Genomic DNA, 19,424 nt, shown 5'->3' with positions numbered 1-19,424 from the left:
ACCCTAGAGTTGTTAATGTGCATTTCCTGAACACCCACCATGGCCAAGTCCAGCTGCTCCAAGGCAATGAACATCAAGTGCCACCTCCTGGGCCCCCAAATCCCTTCCACCTTCCCACTTTCACAGACGCCCCTTCCCTGGTACTGCCCTCACTCAGCTGCACAGAGGAGCTTCCATCCCAATCCCTGCCTGTCACTGCCCAGCACCCCCTGTGGCACCATTCCTGAGGGTCCCCCTGCCTCACTCTCTTCCTGCCATGTTGGGAAAGACAGCTCCCATCTCTCCTTGTTAAAGGTCAGGTGGGCCAACTAGGGGCAGAAGCCCATTCTATGTTTTCCTACTGCAGAGCCCAAGATCAGAGACTCACCTTCAGTGCCACCCAGAGGGGAGGCAAGTGGGGCAATTTGCCCCAGGCCCCAGGAGAATACAGTATTGCACCTTTTTTTTAATGGAAGGGGCCCCCAAAATTGCTTTGTTCCAGACCCCCTAAGTCCTCTAGGGCAACCCTGCTCATCTTGGGTGCAGACACAACTGTGTTCCCAGAGAACAAGCCACCACTGCACAAGGAGGGAAGAAAAGACCTGCCAAACCCTGGGATTGAACCAGAGACCTTTAGATCTTCAGTCTAACGCTCTCCCAACTGAGCTACTTCAACAGCAATGTAGGCACATTTTGGCCTATTGCTTCTCTGCCTGGGAGGTTTTTGCAGCTGTTGCACACAAAAAGGATGTCATTGGGAGCGGCCCATGAAGACAAGACTCGCTTTTGCCTGCCTTGCTCAGCTTGACTTGCTGCCTCACCCGTTCCTGCCCTAGTGCCCGGGTTGACCTGGTGGTGGAAGGGGACTGGGGGCCAGTGGCGCGGGGAGGAAGTTGAGCTGGACCCTGAGCTAGACTAGACCCTGGCGGTGAGAGTCTGGCCACCACTTGCCACCCGACCCTGTTGTCCTGGCTTCCCCCACTGGCGTCATGTTGGGAGGGAAGTGGGGCTTCTGCCTCCCCTCCCCGATTTTCACACCGCAGAGGAGTGCGAACAGGAAAACGAACGGCTGCTCCACACCCCCACCGGAGGAACCTGACGCCCTTAGCTGTGGGGAGTAAGAAGTGGCTGTTGGCTGACAGGGCCTGTCCCCGAGGAGCTGGAACAGCAGCTGCTGCCTCCCCCTCGGCTCCAGGCTGTGGGAAATGCTCATTGCCTGGCTGCATGGGCGGCTGCTGCTCTGTGCTCTGGAGAGCGTCTGTATTGCTCTGTCAACCCCCCGTCTTCACTGAGCCAGTCTGGTAAGGTCCCAAGTGCCCCCTCCGGCCTGGCAGCTGAGAGTCTGTGCAGACATCAGCCCCCCTGCCAGCCCCACAGGCAGCAGCAGCGCCAGCCCCCCAGCACCACAGGGGCACTCAATGCACTTCCTGTGGGGAAATGGCTCCTTGGCATCCAGCCGCTAGAGTGAGAGCCAGGGGAGAGCAGTGTCTGGCTCACCTTGGGGGAGAGAAGAGACCTGGTGAGTGCGGATCTCCCTCAGCCTCCCCCGCAAGGCTGGTCAGTTGTATTGTCACTGTGACAGTCAGTGCTTCCTGTCAGGGCTGGCCCTAGAGGGATCCGGGGTATGGGACAAATCCCCCCTTTCCTCCCCAGGCCCTGCCCCCCACTCCACCCCTTCCCCCAAGCCCCCACCCCTCTCCCACCTCTTCCCGCCCTGCACCTTCCTGCCCCATTCCTTTCCCTCTCCCACTCTCCCTGCTCCTCCCCCTCCCCCCCAGCGCCTCGTGCACCCCACTGAACAGCTGATCACTGGCAAGTGTGAGGAGCTTGTCAGCAAGGCCTGTAGTGGGTGGGGGGGAGCTGGCTGCCAGTGGGCGCTGAGCACCTTTTTTTCTCTGTTGGTTCTGCAGCCCCGTAGCTCCCATGGAGTCACTGACTTGGCTCCTTTCACACTCTAGAGAGAGGAGCAGAACCAGGGCTATGGCTGATCTATGGGGCACCAGGTGAGTGGCAGAGGCTTCAGGTGCTGAGAGTTTGCCCAACCCCTCAACAACACAGTGTGAGGTGGTGTCCCAGGGAGCTCGATGAAAGGAGCAGAACAGAATTTACTTGGGGTGGGGAGAGAATTGAGAGTGTCTCAGGGGGTTATACAGAGGTATTGCCCGGGTGAGAGACTGGCTAAAACACAGGCCTCGCTGTGAGCAGGATTTGAACCTGCGCAGGGGAAACCCTATTGGATTTCAAGTCCAACGCCTTAACCACTCGGCCATCACAGCTGTGAGCACAAAACTGCCCCAATGCCAGAGAAACTGGTAAATAATCCCAATGCCCAGGCGTGAAGTCATCTGAACTACAGGATTCCCACAGCAAACCCGGCTCCCAAAGCACAGGGGGGATTTGGGGTTTGTTCTGTGTGCTTAGCCAGGTGCCACAGAAGTCTTTGCTGCTTTTACAAATCCAGACTAACACGGCCCCTCTGATACTCCTAGTGACACTCTCCAATGGATCCCCATCCTCCACCCACCTTGAGCTAGGTAGGAGCGGATCATCATTATCCCTACTTGAGAGAGGGAGAAACTGAGGCTGAGAAAGGAGAATTGACTTGTCTTAGGTCACACAGCCAGCCAGTGGCAGAGTTGGGAATAGGACCCAAGAGCCCTGATTTTGAAACTAACCATCAGATCGTGAATTTCAAACACTGAATGACCTGAATAAAGTGCTCTCAGATGAGCTCCAGACCAACAACAGTTCACAGTAATTATTCAGCAAGTATTTGAGGAGAACTGCAATGTTAGAGAGAATCATGAACTGCTCAGAGACAATTAATGCAGAGAAGCAGCAAAATTTATCAAACATAGCAGGGGCAGCTCTACCTTTTTGGCCGTCCCAAGCAGTCATGTGCGGGAGGCGCCGCGGGAGCAGCGGACCTCCCGCGGGCATGACTGCAGAGGGACCGCTGGTCCCGCGTGGCTCGGCTGGACCTCCCGTGGCTGCGGACGGTTCGCGGGTCCGGCGGCTCCGCTTGAGCTGCCGCAGTCATGCCTGCGGGAGGTCCAGCCGAGCCGCGGGACGAGCGCCCCCTCCTCAGTCATGCCTGCGGGAGGTCCGTCCTCCCGGGGCTCGGTGGACCTCCCGCAGGCATGACTGCGGCCGGTCCGCTGGCCCCGCATGCCGCCCCCCCCCCCCGGCGGCAGGGGACTGGCCGCTCCTCAGCTCGCAGCGGCGGGATGAGCTGGGGCCCCAGCCTTTTGCCGCCCCCTAGATTTTGCCGACCTAGGAACCAGCTTGTTTTGCTGGTGCCTAGAGCCGCCCCTGAAACATAGAACTGGTTCTGACTTATTTCCTTGGTCTTAAAAGAGAACAACAAGGACCCGAGTCTCCTCCCTGTCAATAACCCTCTGCTCAGCCAGGGCCAGCTCCAGACCCCAGTGTGCCAAGCGCGCGCTTGGGGCGGCATTTTGCCGGCAGGGCGGCAGGCGGCTCCGGCGGACCTTTCACAGTCATGCCTGTGGGAGGTCCACCAGAGCCCCGGCACCAGCGGACCCTCCGCAGGCACATCTGCAAGAGGTCCCCTGGAGCCGCGGGACCGGCGACCGGCAGCGCGCCCCCAGCGGCATGCCGGCCTGCTTGGGGCAGCCAAAATCCTAGAGCCACCCCTGTGCTCAGCCAATCAGGGTAGAGATTGAGGACGAGAAGCTGAGGGTTCTCACCAGAGAGCCCAAAGGATGGCCCAGGTCACCAGTGGGGATCACTGCCCGAGCACTATTTCAGCCCCACATTTTTGGGTGGACCTCCCAGAGTGGGAGCTGCCGAGCACTCCTCCGCAACACACACACACACACACACACACACACACAACTCCTGATGTTGGGAGGGGAACAGGAGAAAGGACAAAAGAAGCAAGAGACAAAGAGAAAGGAGGAAGGGATGGATGGAGGAAAAGGTGAAACAAAAAGGACAAACCCTAATGTCCCCAGTGATTCTAAGGGACAAAATCCCAGGTGCGGAATAAAATTCTGCCTCCTTAAGATCGTGTTTTCCGTGCCTAGAATTCAACTGTCACCAGATGGATCAGACTGAACAGGTTTCAAACCTCGAGGAGGCTCTTACCTTCTAAATAGGGACAGCTGTTTTCTAGTAAAATCAGGAAAAGGGAGGGAGAAAATTCAAAAGAGGTTCCTCCTGGCGCTCACGTCCATGAACCCGAATACTCTCTCAGTCCTCAAAGAGAGACCTGGAGAAGGAGACTTGCTGAAGCAAAGCCACAGGGGTCTCTGAGGTTTCCCTGGCCCCTCGCCCCTGTCCTGCCTGGCTGATGTCAGCATCTCTCTGTGAGGTCACCACCTCCCCACCACCTTTGACCAATAGTCTGAGGTCCTGCAAAAGGCCTTTGTGATGTCACTGCCACACCCCTCCCTTGCTGTGCTAATGTCCTGCCCCTGGCCAGGCACTTTGGAGGTTTGAGCTACTCCCTGTGGATCACCCCACTCAAGGAGCGTTCGTTCTAGGCAGCAAGCCGGTAGTTTTGGATCATCGGCACATTTTGTCAGCTCACTGTTTAGCAGGTCGTTTATGAATATGTTGACTTATCCTGGTCCCAATACAGACACCACTAATTACCTGTTTCCATCCTGAAAACTGACCATTTATTCCTACCCTTTGCTTCTTGTCTTTTAACCAGTTATTGATCCACGTGAGGATCTTCCGGAGGTGAAAGTAAGCCAGTATGTTACCGTATGGGGTACCGGCAAGAGCCGGTACGCTGTGCCAGCCCGGCCCGGCTTCCCCAGGCTGGTGATTTAAAGGGCCCAGGGTTCCCTGCAGTGGCCGGAGCCCTGGGCCCTTTAAATAGCCTCCCGAGCCCCCCTGCCGGAGCCCCAGGGAGCAAATCACTGCCGTGGGTGCTGCTCTCTCCCGCTCTGCCAACACAGAGCAGGGGCGGCAGAAGCTTCCTTACAGTGCGGGGGGCACCGTTGTCCGAACTGTGGCACCCCCATGACACCCCTTCCCTAAGGACCCCCACTCACACCACCTCTCCCCCTGAGGCCACACCCACAGACGCCTCTTCCCCAAGACTGCAACCTCCCCCCCCATCATTTGTCCTAACAGCCAGTAAAGAGTGGTGGGACCATGGCCCTCTAAACCCCCTGTTCCAGCCCCCCTGACATAGAGATAAGCAGGCAGCAGTGTGTACATGTGTGTGAGACAGAGAGTGCTGTGCTGAGCTGAGCCAGTGAGAGAAGGGGGGCTGATGTCAGGGCTGTCCCCTGCCTCAGGACTGGTCGCTTCCAGCAGCTGTCTGAGCTTAGAGACAGTGTGCGACACACTCACTCTTCCACAACACACACACTGTCTCCCCCCCCCACACACACACATGCTCTCTACCCTATCACACACATTGCAGTTGAAAAGCAGCTGGCAATCTAGTAGGATGCCCATGGAACAATGGGATAGAAACCTGCATCAGGTGACGCTGTACCAGCCCGTGAGGCATTGCAAACCCTTCCCAAAGCACCCTGCAGCCAGTTGCACAGTGGGATAGCTACCCACAATGCACTGCTCTCTGTGGCAATCCAAGAGATGCTAGCATGGATGTGCTCTGGTGACACAGGGGCATAGGGTGGACATGCAACATCTATTCAATTAAAACACTTTAACTTAAGCCACATCATTCTTTCATGTAGACATAAATGAAGAGTGAGACAAGACCCAGCTCCATTGAAACTAAAGAACCGCAACTTCTTGCGTAGTTGGCAGGATTTGAACCTGCGCAGGGAGACCCCAATGGATTTCTAGTCCAGCGCCTTAACCACTCAGCCACAACTACTTGCTTGGTATGTGGCTTTCACTGCACTCTAGTTCTGTTCTCACTGAGTGATCAACTCCAGTTGTTTCCTCAGACCAGCTTCCACAACACACACACTGCTGTGCCCTTGTGTAAGTGTGTCCATGGCTGAATTGCAAGAATTCCTGCTCCTTTCCCGTCTGGCTAGAGCACGAGGAGAGTGTGTTTGTAGTTAATGATGTTGCTGTAGATTTTTGGCCATATCCTGCCTCGATTATGCAGACAGTCCCTTTCCCGTCATATCCCCAGTACATCAGTGATTGCGATAGCAGGGGGCAGGTTTTCTCTGGGGCACTGAGCTTTGCCAGGGGGTTGATGGCTCCTTTCTTTCCTCACCCTGGAGTAAACTCGCTTTTTATTCCATCCTTGATGTTTCAAGGAATAACAAGAGATGATCAAAGAAAGAGGTGGACAGGGTAGGTCTCAGGGGAGGGGCAGAGAGGTGTGGGCAATGGATAGGGTAGGTCTCAGGGGAGGGGCAGAGGGGGGGGCAGCAGGCAGACCTTGGGGTATGGGGTGGAGAGGCGCGAGGAGGCCTTGCGGGAGGAGAGGAGCGAGCGATCAGCAGGCCTCAGCCAAAGAGCAGGGGTGGGAAGTGGCCAAATGGGAGTGAGGGTGGAGCACAGGGGGGGCCTCGGAGGGAGGAGAACGAGGGAAGGAGGTGGAGGGGGGGACAGCACCACGGTCTGGGAAGGGGCCGCCCACAGGATTCAGGGGGCCTGGGGCAAAACAATTTCAGGGGCCCCTTCCATAAAAAAAAGTTGCAATACTATAGAATCCTGTATTCTCCTGGGGGCCCTGGGGCAAATTGCCCCACCTGCCCCCCTCTGGGCAGCCCTGCCTTCAGCCTCTCCCTGTAAGTCCCCTGCCCCCTAGACTCTCTCCAATTTGTTTCTGTAGTGTGTGTGTGTGTATGTGGGGAACTGGACGCAATGCTCCAGATGTGGCCTCAGCAGTGCTGACTAGAGGGGAATAATCACTTCCCTCCATCTGCTGGCAACGCTCCTACTAATCCAGCCCAATATGACCAGTTACCCATATTGAATGCAGACACAGCAATATCTGATACATTGGTTCCTGTCCATTCAGGAGGTTATTTCCCACCTATTCATAAATAATGAAGCTGCTCTAAGCGGAGGGGAGAGAGCTGTCCCGTCTGTGCAGTTAACCCATCTCCCCGAGAGGTGGTAGCTATGTCAGCGGGGGGAAGTTATGTTGGTGGGTGTGCAAGCTGTGGTGTCTACATGTGTATATAAAGTTTAATCAAACCCCATTTTTTAAACCCCTGTGGTCTGGGAATAGAAAAGGAGCTCTCTGAGGCAGAGCCCGTCCTTCAAAATCCTTAAGATCACAGACTTGCCTATGTAAATGTCAGGGGGGTATAGCTCAGTGGTAGAGTGTTTGACTGCAGATCAAGTGGTCCTTGGTTCAAATCCAAGTGCCCCCTTACAAGCCTGTTTTTTCAATGAAAATAATTCCATTTCTAGTATGCTCAGGAGCTCTACTATATAGGGATTCCTGAAATGAATGGACACACTTACTGTTTTCCTGTGCAAATGCATAAACACCTAGCAAACGTCCCCCAGCAGAAATCACTTTCAATCCTCTGAGTGTCTTGGTTTGTTTTCATCAATGAAACAAAGACACATGAAGAGACAGGTCCTTGGCCTCCATGGGTTACAATGTGCAGAAGAACAAGAACCACATCCACGTGGGAGGCATGGACTAGTCTGTATTACATTTGGTAAGTAAGTTGCCATTGGGACTGAAAACTCTACTGGGGGTGGACAGGAGCCTGTTACAAAACTAAAATAACCAAGATTTACCAAACTCCCTGTTACTCATTCAATCCTCTGTTTGTGCACACGGCATCAACTGGGGCTCTAATAAATGGCAGCCTTCCTTTAACACAGATCGTTGTTCCTTGTGACATCCAGATACATTCGAATGGCAGCTGTTCAGAGGTCATGTGCTGCTAGTTCAGAGCAGCAGCAGAGTCTCTGTACGTTTCCCAACCGTAGAGCTGGGTGTGTCTGCATCCAAGTAACTGCAGAGTCAGTGTAGTACAGACAGTTAATTGCACAGTCTCACTTTCTGGTCTCATTGATCATTTGGGTAGAAACAGCAACGGTTTGGTGGGTTTTGTTTGTTTTTTCTCCCTTCGTTTTCTCCTAAGGAATGTGTGATCTTGAGCATGTTCGTTTAAGCTCCCTGTGGGTCAGGAAAATTCCATCTCCTTGAAATAGCTGGGAAGTGACCTGTTTGTATCACCTAGAATAAAGGAGCTTTTGTAAAGCAGTTTCATCTTTAAATATGCTGGGATAAAAATAGTAAACAGTAAATTCCACAGCCAGACACCAGGCCAGGATCAAGTCATCCCACATAAAAGAACCATGTTGTGGTACATACTGGCCCCATCATGTGGCCATGGCCTTTCCCTCCTCCTCCAGAGTCAGAATGTGATCAGCTCCCACTGAGGGGGAGCAACACCCCTGCCTTGGTCTCTGTGCCAGAGCTCCTATCAGCTCAGTGTCCTTCCCACAAGAGTCGGCTGCTGAGAGGGTTGCAATGGGGTAAATGAAGGCAGAGGAGAATTGTTCCTGATGGGTTTTCCATTGTGTTGCTCTGTGATCCTGCTGGAGGAAGCATCATTTGAGTTTGTCTCAGTGGCTTGGGTTGGGCTGAGGTTGTGACCCTGAGCACAGAGGTTCTCTGCTCTTAGCCCCTCAGGGAATGGACAATGGAACAGCTTCAGAAATTGGATAGAAAGTAGCCTAAGAAAGTGTAGCATAAGTGAGAGGAAAAACAACATAATTACCTCCCTGGCGGTCTAGTGGTTAGGATTTGGTACTTTCATTGCCATGTTCTGGGTTCAATTCCCAGTCAGGGAAAAATGACTTTAAACCAAAACTGCTTTAGTTTTTCTTCACTTACAATATAAACAAAGGTCTTAATCCTGAGGATATTGTCCCACCATGGGGCCATTTCCCGCCTCTCTTTCCTAGGGAAGCACAATTTTCCTTGCACAGACACAGGAACAGCAAGATCTTTCTCTGTCCCTTGTGCAAAGCAGGGGGCCAAATTCCAGGGAAACAATGGACAAGCAGGGGGCCCTGGGCACATCCAGCCCTGGCCGTGAGATGTTCCCTCCCCTTTTCTTTATGCCCCTGTTGTTATTTCATGGATTGTCTGGGATGGGGGAAAAGCTGATTTCACTCCAGGTGGAGGGTAAAAAGGACCCTGAAAATCTCAGGACCCAACCCCTGCTACCAGGATCACCGAGGTGCTGGGGATTTGAGTAGGAAAGGGACGGTGTGAATTGTCAAGGTGGGGAATGAATAACAGTCTACAACTAGATCCACCTCATTAACCACTGACACAGGCTAATCCTGCTGCTGATAGAAGGGAAACTGGGAGCGATTCTTTGCTGCTCAGCCATGGAAACAGTGACCCAATTGCAGCACAGTGAATGTGCTGGGGAAAGCTGGACTTCATAGGCAGGTGGAAAGAGCAGACCCTAGAAACACCTGGAGCTTCCCACACCACTTCTGCCACCGGATCAGGTGTTGAGCGGCTCACAGTGCCCCTCCCCTCCCATTACCTTCCAGCAGGGGGTGGCAGCACCCTCCACCCAATGCAGGGGAGAGGGCTGAGTGCATCTCTGCACCCTGAGTCCAGGGCACCCACTCTCTCTGACACACACATCGAATCTGGCCCTGCTGCAAAGTGACCCCTAAGAACCAGCAGCCTCAAGGACCGCAGGTTTGGCCCTCAGAGCAGGGAATGTGCAGCCCGGTCTTCGGCGGTAATTCGGCGGCGGGGGGCCCCCACCGCAGGTCTTTGGGGCACTTCGGCAGCGGTCCCGGAACGGAAGGGGCTCCCCGCCGCCGAATTACCGCCGAAGACCGGGTTGCGCTTTGGCGGCGGCCCACGCCCCCAACCTCTTACCCCCGGCTCCCTCCTCGCCCAGAGTCTCAGCGCCTCACCGGAACAGCCACAGCGTGTGGCCGGCGGGGCCTGAGCTCCATCCCGCTCAGAGCCGCGTGGGGAGGGGGCGGGGCTGGGAGCTCCACGCCGAGCGGAGGGAGCAGAGCTCAGCCCAGAGCTCCCAGTCCCGCCCCCTGACGACGCGGCTCGGAGCGGGGCAGGGCTCAGGGGCCCCGGCGGAGACTCGGCGTTTGATGCGCTGAGGCTCCAGGAGAGGGGCGGAGGCGGGAGCCCCTGCTGTTCTCTTGGGGGCCCCTGCGGAGCCCGGGGCAAATTGCCCTCTTTGCCCCCCCCCTCTGGGCGGCCCTGGCTCAGATGCCCCAGTTATTGCACCCTGGCCTGTCACAGAGAGAGAAAAGACACAGCGGGACCCAGCCACCCTACAGTGATCCCATGGACAAGAACCTGGCTGGGAGTGGGGTGAAGGTTCCCTCTGGGCAAAGGGGAGCTGAAATCCCTCAGTGTCCTGGAATTTAAGCAATGGAAGCTTCAAACCCTGCATGTGTGTGGGCTGAGGTGCATCAGCAGAAGGTTGGGCTGGACAGGGGCGGCAGGTTTGGATAATTTTTGGTAGTGCCCAGAATGGGACCAAGTCCTGCCCCACCCCACCCCACCCCCACACAGGGCCAGCTTTAGGCCGATTCTCCCGATTCCCCTGAATTGGGCCCCACTCCTAAGAGGGCCCCGTGCCCAAGCCCTGGTTCTGCGTACTGGCAAGAGCTGGTGCGCTGTACCAGGGTGGCCCGGCTTCCCCAGGGGGCAATTTAAAGGGCCTGGGGCTCCCAGCAGGGGCTGGGATAGGGCTGGGGTAGGGCTGTGGGACGCTGGGGGCTATTTAAAAGATCCAGGGTTCCCATTGCTTCTACCGCCCCAGCCCTTTAAATAGCCCCCAGAGCCCCGCCGCTTCCCCAGGGCTCCCAGAGCTATTTAAAGGGCCGGGGCGGTAGAAGCAGGGGAGCCCTGGGCCCTTTAAATAGCCCCCGAATCCCAGGCTGCTGCTGCTATCCCAGTGGGGGAGGGAGGAGGAGGGAGCACTTACCGTACAGGGTGGGCTGTACCCTCTGTACCCGCACCCCCTGCCTGCAGCCAGCCCCTGCTGCACCCCCTGCCCTGCCTCCAGCCCCTCACCCCCTGCCCTGCCTGCACCAGCCCCTGCCTCCAGCCAGCCCCACACCCCCTGCCTGCAGCCAGCCCATTTCCAGCCAGCCCTGCACCCCCTGCCTGGCCTGCACCAGCCCATCTCCAGCCAGCCCTGCATCTCCTGCTCACAGCCAGTCCCTGCTGCACCCCCTGCCTTGCCTCCAGCCCCTCACCCCCTGCCCTGCCTGCACCAGCCCCTGCCTCCAGCCAGCCCCACACCCCCTGCCTGCACCAGCCCATCTCCAGCCAGCCCTGCACCCCCTGCCCTGCCTCCAGCCCCTCACACCCTGCCATGCCTACACCAGCCCCTGCCCACAGCCAGCCCCACACCTCCTGCCCACAGCCAGTCCATCTCCAGCCAGCCCTGCACCCCCTGCCCTGCCCACAGCCAGCCCCTGTCTCCAGCCAGCCCTGCACCTCCTGCTCACAGCCAGCCCCTGCTGCACACCCTGCCTGTACCAGCCCCGCACCCCCTGCAGCCAGCCCTGCACCCTGTGCCCTGTCTCCAGCCAACCCCTGTCGTACCCCCTGCGGCCCTGCCTGAAGCCAGCCAGCTCCCCACACCCCCCTGCCCGCACCAGCCCTATACCACCGGCCCCGCACCTCCTGCCTTGTCTCCAGCCAACCCCTGCTGCACCCCCCTGCCTGAAGCCAGCCAGTCCCGCACACCCCATCTCCAGCCAGCCCCGCACCCCTTGCCCTGCCTGCAGCCAGACCCTACTTCCAGTCAGCCCCTGCCCTGCCTCCAGCCAGCCCTATGTCCACTGGTGCCCTGCAGTTCCCAGGGCAGTAACCCTGCACACCTGCTTCAATGAGGGGGGCAGGGAGCAGCTGGGACCCACACATGTGCACACCGTAGGGTGACCAGACAGCAAGTGTGAAAAATCGGGATGGGGGTGGGGGTTATTAGGATCCTATATAAGAAATAGTCCCAAAAATTGGGACTGTCCCTATAAAATCAGGACATCTGGTCACCCTAGCACACCCCCAGGGAGTGGCTGGGACCCACACATGTGAAATGGAGCTCGTTTCTAGTTCAGGCCCATCTTTTTAAAAAAGAACTTTAGGTAGGGTTAACATACACACGTATTTTCCTGGACATGTCAGGCTTTTTGGTTCTTAAATCACTGTCTGGGAGGAATGTTTAAAATTTAAAAATTCCTCCTGGGAAAATACGGACGCATGGTAACGCTATTGGTACAAAAAATACGTACTGTGACACATCCCTTAAATGAGAACTTTTTATAGGGAACCGGTTCCTAAGAAATGAAAGTCTTATAAATTTTTAGTTATCCCTGCTGGGGCCCCGCCGAAAATGACTGCCCAGAGTTCGAGAACTGTCCCTGTTCTCATTGGACAGATGGGGAGAAGCCTGAAGTACAAAGAAGGGAAGTGACCTTCCCAAGGGCCTACACAGCAAGGTGGTGACAGAGCCAGAAAGAGAAGCCAACAGTCCTGACTCCTGTTCTAATGGACAAAAAAAAAACCCAGAGAAAAGGATAGAGCCCAGGAATCGAGATGGTGGGGAAATTTCATTGAAACCATTTCTGTCAGAAAATCCCCTTCAGACTAAACCAGTTTGTTTCTCGAAATCAAAACAAGTGGGATGAAAGTTCTTTGCAAAAATATTTTGTTGCAAAACAAAAGCATCTCCTGTTTGTCACAGTGTGTTAAATTGTCTCGTCGCACACAAAGAGGAGACACTTAGATCTCAAACATTAGATAAGATGCTTCAGTCTGAGCTAAGTAATTGCTGCTCTTAACAATTTCAAAATAAAAAAATACAAATCAAATAGACTATTTCAGCTATTCTATTATGTCATAATCTGCTCTGAGTAAACATGATAGGACACCGCATATTATGCACTACTCCTAGTGACACTCTCCAATGGATCCCCACCCACCGTGAGGTAGGTAGGAGAGGATCATTATTATCCCTACTTGAAAGAGGAAGAAGCTAAGGCTGAGAAAGGAGAATTGACTTGTCTTAGGTCACACAGCCAGTCAGTGGCAGAGTTGGGAATAGGACCCAAGAGCCCTGATTTTCAAACTAACCATCGGATCTTGAATTTCAGACACTGAATGACCTGAATAAAGTGCTCTCAGATGAGCTCCAGACCAACAACCGTGCACAGTAATTATTCAGCAAGTATTTGAGGAGAACTGCAATGTTAGAGAGAATCATGAACTGCTCAGAGACCATTAATGCAGCGAAGCAGCAAAATTCATCAAACATATGACTGGTTATGACTTATTTCCTTGGGCTTAAAAGAGAACAACAAGGACCTGAGTCTCCTCCCTGTCAATAACCCCCTGCTCAGCCAATCAGGGTAGAGACTGAGGACGGGAGGCTGAGGGTTCTCGCCCAAAGGATGGCCCAGGTCACTGGTGGGGATCACTGCCCAAGCACTATTTCAGCCCCACATTTTTGGGTGGACCTCCCAGAGTGGGAGCTGCAGAGCATTCCCCTGAGACACATACGCACACCCCTCCTGGTGTTGGGAGGGGAACAGGAGAAAGGAAAAAAAGAAGCACGAGACAAAGGGAAAGGAGGGAGGGATGGATGGATGGAGGAAAAGGTGAAACAGAAAGGACAAACCCTAATGACCCCAGTGATTCTAAGGGACAAAATCCCAGGTGCGGAATAAAATTCTGCCTCCTTAAGTTCGTGTTTTCCATGCCTAGAATTCAACTGTCACCAGATGGATCAGACTGAACAGGTTTCAAACCTCGAGGAGGCTTCAACCTTCTAAACAGGGATGGCTGTTTTCTAGTAAAATCAGGAAAAGGGAAGGGGAAACTCGAAAAAGCTTCCTCCTGGCACTCATGTCCATGAACCCGAATACTCTCTCAGTCCTCAAAGAGAGACCTGGAGAAGGAGACTTGCTGAAGCAAAGCCACAGGGGTCTCTGAGGTTTCCCTGGCCCCTCACCCCTGTCCTGCCTGGCTGATGTCAGCATCTCTCTGTGAGGTCACCACCTCCCCACCACCTTTGACCAATAGCCTGAGGTCCTTCAAAAAGCCTTTGTGATGTCACTGCCACACCCATCCCTTGCTGTGCCAATGTCCTGCCCCTGCACATGCACTTTGGAGGTTTGAGCTACTCCCTGTGGATCACCCCACTCAAGGAGCGTTCGTTCTAGTTAGCAAGCCGGCTAGACAGGAAAACATCAGATGCTGCTCCCAATGCTACACTCAGTTTTTCAGAAATTAGTCGACTTTATGGCCAGAAGAGACCATTAGAGCATCTAATCTGACCCGCTGCATATCACAGGCCTCCTGTATGACACCAGAGCTACTTTTGGGGCAAACACATTCCAGAAAGGCATCTAGTCTTCATTAAATGACATCAGGAGATGGAGAATCCAGTACTTTCCTTGGTAGCTTGTTCCTGTGGTGAATCATCCTTGCTGTTGAATATTTGTGTCTTATTTCTAATATGAATTTGTTTCTTTTCACCTTCCAGCCACAAGCTCTTGTTATGCCTTTCTCTCCTCAATTAAAAAGCCCTTTAATACCCAATCTTTTGTCTCCATTAAGGCCCTTCAACACTTCAATGAAGTCACCTTTCAATCTTCTTTTGATAAGCTAAACAGGTTGAGCTCGTTCAATAGCTCACTAGATGGCATTTTTCTCCAGCCCTGAGAACACTTTGTGGCTCTTTGGTCATCAGACTCCTGAACTGCAGCTGGATGTGGTTCTTCTTCTTCTGCACAACATAGCTCCTGGAGAAGAGGGATCTGCAAATGTACATTCATATGATACCTTTGTTTAACTGATGAAAACATAAACTAGACACTTAGAGGATTGGATCTGATTTCAGCTGATGGACAGCTTTGCTAGGTTTTTGTGCATTTGGACAGCAAAATGTTGAGTGTTTACATTGATATCAAGCACTCCTGTATAGAGGAGCCCCTGAACATAATGGAGAATGGAAATGAAAATGTTTAACTTTTTAAAAAAAAAGAAAGAAGGTTATAAGAGAACACGGGGGTTTGAACTGAGGACTATTTGAACTGCAGTTAAGCACTCTAACACTGAGCAATATCCCCAATGACAACAGGAGTATGGAATCGTGATGTCCAGGACTTTGAAGGACAAACCCTGATTCATCGAGCTCCTTTGCCATTCCCAGACCACAGGTGGTTTTCAAAATGGGGTTTGATTAAACTTCTTAAATGTGGTAAACACCACAGCTTGCGCACCCACTGATATAGCTTCTCCCACTGACATAGCTGCCACCTCTTGGGAAGTGGATTAACTACACCCCCAGGAAAACTCTCTCCCATCAGCCTAGAGCAGTGGTTCTCAAACTGTGGGGCAAGACCCCAAAGTGGGTCATAACCCTGTTTTAATGGGGTCGCCAGGGCTGGCATTAGACTTCTTGGTGCCTGGGGCTGAAACCAAAAGTCTGAGCCCCACCACCCAGGGCTGAATCCCTCAAGCTCTGGTTTTGCCCTCCCCCAACTGGGGCAGGGCTCAGGCTTTGTCTCCTCTGCCTGTGCTCAGTGTAGAGGGGCTTGGTGTGTCTTTCTAGGGTCATGTAGTAAGATTTTTGGGGTTTTTTTGGCAAAAAGGGGTTGTAGTGAAAGGAAGTTTGAGGAACCCTGGCATAGAGCCTCTGAGTATGTCTAGACTTGGCTCCCTGTGGCAGATCAGACACTGGAAGTACAGCCATGGAGACACCACACCCCAGCCTGGCCTAGCAGGCAAGAATCAAATCTCCACAGACAAGTGGCTGTTGTTTTCTAACCCATCTCCCTAAGCCCTCAGCCACCACCACTTAACAAAGGGGCTTTTCTACACTATGGTTCTGGTCTCACTGAAGGGTCATTTCCAATTGTTTGCTCAGACCAGCATTAGGGAAAATGGTGCCCTGGGCAAAGCTTGTACTTTAGCACTTCCCCATTGCCCCTGGACAATCCCCACTCCCCCTTTACTGCTAGGTCCTGCACTCCCAACCCTTGCACCTCCTTCACCCCTAACTCCTGCCCCCTCCTGTGCCCCCTTTGCCCTTAACTCCCTGGGCCACCAGCCATTGCCCCTCTCCTGCAGCCCCTTCACATGGCTCCAGTGCTGGGGGCCCCGCATTTGTTCTCCCTTTCCCTGGGCTTTGGCATCACTAGCCCCTGCTTAGCGAGTAGGGTTCACTGGTCCCCAAAATGTGGGGCATGACTCTTAGGGGGACACAGAGGAACATTCATGGAGTCAATGAAATCAATTGAGCTTCTTCAGTCTCTCGCTGCAGATATTTCCCTTGTTTTTGAAGGCAAAAATCCTGATCTTTCCAACGGGAGCTGCTGCTTCAATGTTCAGTTTGGGGAGGGATTTGGCTGCGCTCAGAGATCTGCCCGCGGGTTACAATCTGTGAGCCGAAGGGCCGAACGCAAACAGCGTTTAGATGGGACCGTTAGTGCCGCCCCCGTGTGGCCAAAGAGTAGAACTGACCAGCAGAATTTACAGCTGGAGCCTGGGACACTCCTGAACAAACTGGGCACAAAGCCTCTCACGTGGGACCCTCGCTGTGCAGCAGGAGGCGGAGGGAAGCTGATTGTCAGGGCTCAGGGTAGCACCCTGCCAGGCTGAGCCGGTGTCTGTGCTAAGCTCGGCATCAATCAGGTGATTCTGGGAAGTTCGGGGTCCCCAGTCTCCCACAGGAGGGTGAAGCAGGTCACCCCTGGAGCAGGTTAAAGCTGCAGGGTGACAGTGGGGTTGCTGCCCCTGTGAACAGCTGCTGTAGCACCGCCTGGGCAGGACAGGGAGAGCCAGTTATACCCTCCCCAGCCTGTATCGGGGGATGGGGGCACTCACACCCTGGGGACCCACCCACCAGAGACCTACTGGGGGGGAGAGTGGCACCCACACACCCAGGATGTTGTAGGGGGGGACAAGGGCATCCACACTCCGGGATCCTCTGCAGAGGGACGGACACCCACACATCCAGCATTCTGTCTGGGGGGCAGAGTTACCCGGACACCTGGGAGGGGGAAGGAGGCACCGAAACATCCGGGATCTTACCTGGCAGGACAGCGGCGCCTGCAGCTCGACATGAGACGGGGGCGGGGGGAGCAGGAGCATTTCCCAGTTCCAGGCTGTCCCCGTCTGGCCCAGGCACAGAGCTCACAAGCAGAGTTTAAAGCTCCAGCTGCCAGGCTGAGAAACAAGCCAGGCTCCATGGCTGGTACCTGTGATCCCAGCTCCTGGGGAGACTGAGGCCGGCGGATCGCTTGAGCTCAGGAGTTCTGGGCTGCAGGGGGCTGTGCTGTGCTGTGCTGTGCTGATCGGGTGTCCGCACTAAGTTCAGCATCAATATGGTGATCCTGGGGAAGCTTGGGGTCTCCAGGTTGCCTAAGGAGGGGTGAACCTGCCCAGGTCGGAAATGGAGCAGGTCAAATCTCCTGTGTTGATTAGTAGTGGGATCGCACCTGTGAATAGCCCCTGCAGCGTAGCCTGGGCAAGACAGTGAGACATGGTCTCTTTTTAGACACACACACACACACACACACACACACCCCGCAGAGCCTGGAAGGGGGGATGGGAGCACCGACATGATGGGGAGTCTGACTTGGGGGGAGGGATGCCCCCCTGCAACACGGATCTTGAAAAGGGGAACAGAGACACCCACAGATCCCGGATGGGGGCAGGCAGGGGAAACCACACACTGGAGCTAGTTCATGGGGTGGGGGACAGAGACACCCACCAGAGATCCTGGATGGGAGCACCCACATGATGGGGATCTTGAACTGGGAGGAGGGAAGCACCATGTACCAGAGGTTCTGAAGTGGGAACAGGGACACCCACACACCAGGTGTCTTGCAGCAAGAGCTGCGGTCTTCATTTACACAGAGCAGTGATGGGGAATTAACCACGTCCCTTGCGGAGCTTGTTCCACTAGATGATTAGCCTCATTGTCAGGGCGGCTTCAGGAAGTGCGGGGCCCAATTCGATCAGTTTCGATGGGGCCCCGGCAGGGATGACTAAAACAAAAAAACACTTAAAAAAAACCCTTTCGTTTCTTCCATGTATTATTTACTTTCCATGACTATATAAATAATAACAAAATTATCTATTACATACATTGCATCATATATTAATTAGCTGATTTGCACTTTCATATCAGGAAAATAATTTGTTTTAATAGTTGTACAACTGATTTTCTTCACTAATGTTTATTTTATTAAAATTTATAAAACATTTCCTTATTAATATAAAATTGCCCCCTTCTTCCCCCCACCCCCCCAGCGCCGCCCGGCCCCGTGGAAACAAACCCTCCTTCCCCAGCTCCGCCCCATCGAAACAAGGTTCGGTGGGGGCAGGAAGAAACTGCACATGGGGTGACCAGATCACAGCAGTAAAATAGGACCTGCCCCTCCCTGCTGGGCCCCACCATCACACCCCTCTTCACCCCCTAGCCCCCCGCTGGCTTGCTGCGTCCCTCCTAGTCAGTCCCCACCCACCACTCGCCTCCTTTCACCTTCTCCCTCGCCTGCCAGAAACCCCCATGCCCGCCCATAGGCGACAGGTTTGTATAATTTTGGTGGGGCCCAAAATGGTGGTGCCCCCCCGCTCCCGCCCTGTAAGCCGATATAAAATGAAGCTACAACGCGTCAGTGCCACAAGATTACAAGGGTCAATTAAAAGTGGAAAGTCAGAAGCGGCACTTGCCTACTTCAATATATGGTATTATATTTTGTTGCACCTGTTGTGACAAAGTGGGAATGTTCTTAATGTTTTCTCTGAATACTGTGTGGGTGCCTCAGTTTCCCCTGCAAGATGCCAACTGAAGGTGTTGGGGACAAAGAGATCAGGTGGCCTCCTTGTCCAGAAGAGACACAGAGGCCAGAGGAGGGAGTGTCAGTTTGGAGCTGGCTGGGGAAATGGGGAGAGACACAGAACTTGGTTCTGGGCTCCCCACCCCACAAGATGGGCCTGACTGAGGGGTCCTGTTTTCTGTACCAACAAGCTCTGTTTAAACTGTGTTCCCGTCATCTAATAAACCTTCTGTTTTACTGTCTGGCTGAGAGTCACGTCTGACTGTGGAGTTGGGGTGCAGGGACCTCTGGTTGCCCCAGGACCTGCCTGGGCAGACTGGCTGCGTAAGGCGCACAGTGTGGAAGGGCTGAATGCTTCGAGGTCAGACCCAGGAAGGTGTAAGCTTCCTGCACTGGAGACAGTCTGCTCCGAGAGAGAAAGCTCCCCCAGAGTCCTGACTGGCTTTGTATGGAGTTGTTCCAAAGCATCCCAGCATCCCCTTCCACACTGTGCGCTTCCCGGAAGTCTGCACAGGCACTGACACTCCCTCCTCTGGCCTTTGTCTCTTTTCCAGGCATTAGGAGGCCACCCGATCTCTCTGTTCTCCAACACCTTCAGTTGGCACCTTGCAGGAGAGCGGCCCAGGCCATCAGTATCCAGGAGACAGGGTTTCAGCCATTCTCTGTGCAGATGGCATCACACTAGCACTCTAGGGCTCTAC

The 19,424-nt window shown here is 54.1% G+C and overlaps 4 non-coding genes across 4 annotated transcripts; 2 read left to right on the top strand and 2 right to left on the bottom strand.

The window, feature by feature from the left end:
• Nucleotides 1–2,172: 2,172 nt before the first annotated feature.
• Nucleotides 2,173–2,255, bottom strand: TRNAS-UGA. Its single transcript has one exon. It is a non-coding gene; the product is annotated as a tRNA-Ser (tRNA).
• A 3,469-nt stretch (nucleotides 2,256–5,724) lies between these two features.
• TRNAS-AGA lies at nucleotides 5,725–5,806 on the bottom strand. The gene has a single exon. It is a non-coding gene; the product is annotated as a tRNA-Ser (tRNA).
• Nucleotides 5,807–7,199: 1,393 nt separating this feature from the next.
• On the top strand, nucleotides 7,200–7,271 carry TRNAC-GCA. Its single transcript has one exon. It is a non-coding gene; the product is annotated as a tRNA-Cys (tRNA).
• A 1,372-nt stretch (nucleotides 7,272–8,643) lies between these two features.
• Nucleotides 8,644–8,715, top strand: TRNAE-UUC. The gene has a single exon. It is a non-coding gene; the product is annotated as a tRNA-Glu (tRNA).
• The last annotated feature ends 10,709 nt before the right edge of the window (nucleotides 8,716–19,424 follow it).

Source organism: Mauremys reevesii, unplaced genomic scaffold (genome assembly GCF_016161935.1).
Source record: "Mauremys reevesii isolate NIE-2019 unplaced genomic scaffold, ASM1616193v1 Contig4, whole genome shotgun sequence".
In the NCBI taxonomy this organism is placed as follows: Eukaryota; Metazoa; Chordata; order Testudines; family Geoemydidae; genus Mauremys; species Mauremys reevesii.
Note: the sequence above shows the minus strand (reverse complement) of the source record. Positions and strands in the feature narration are given on the sequence as shown.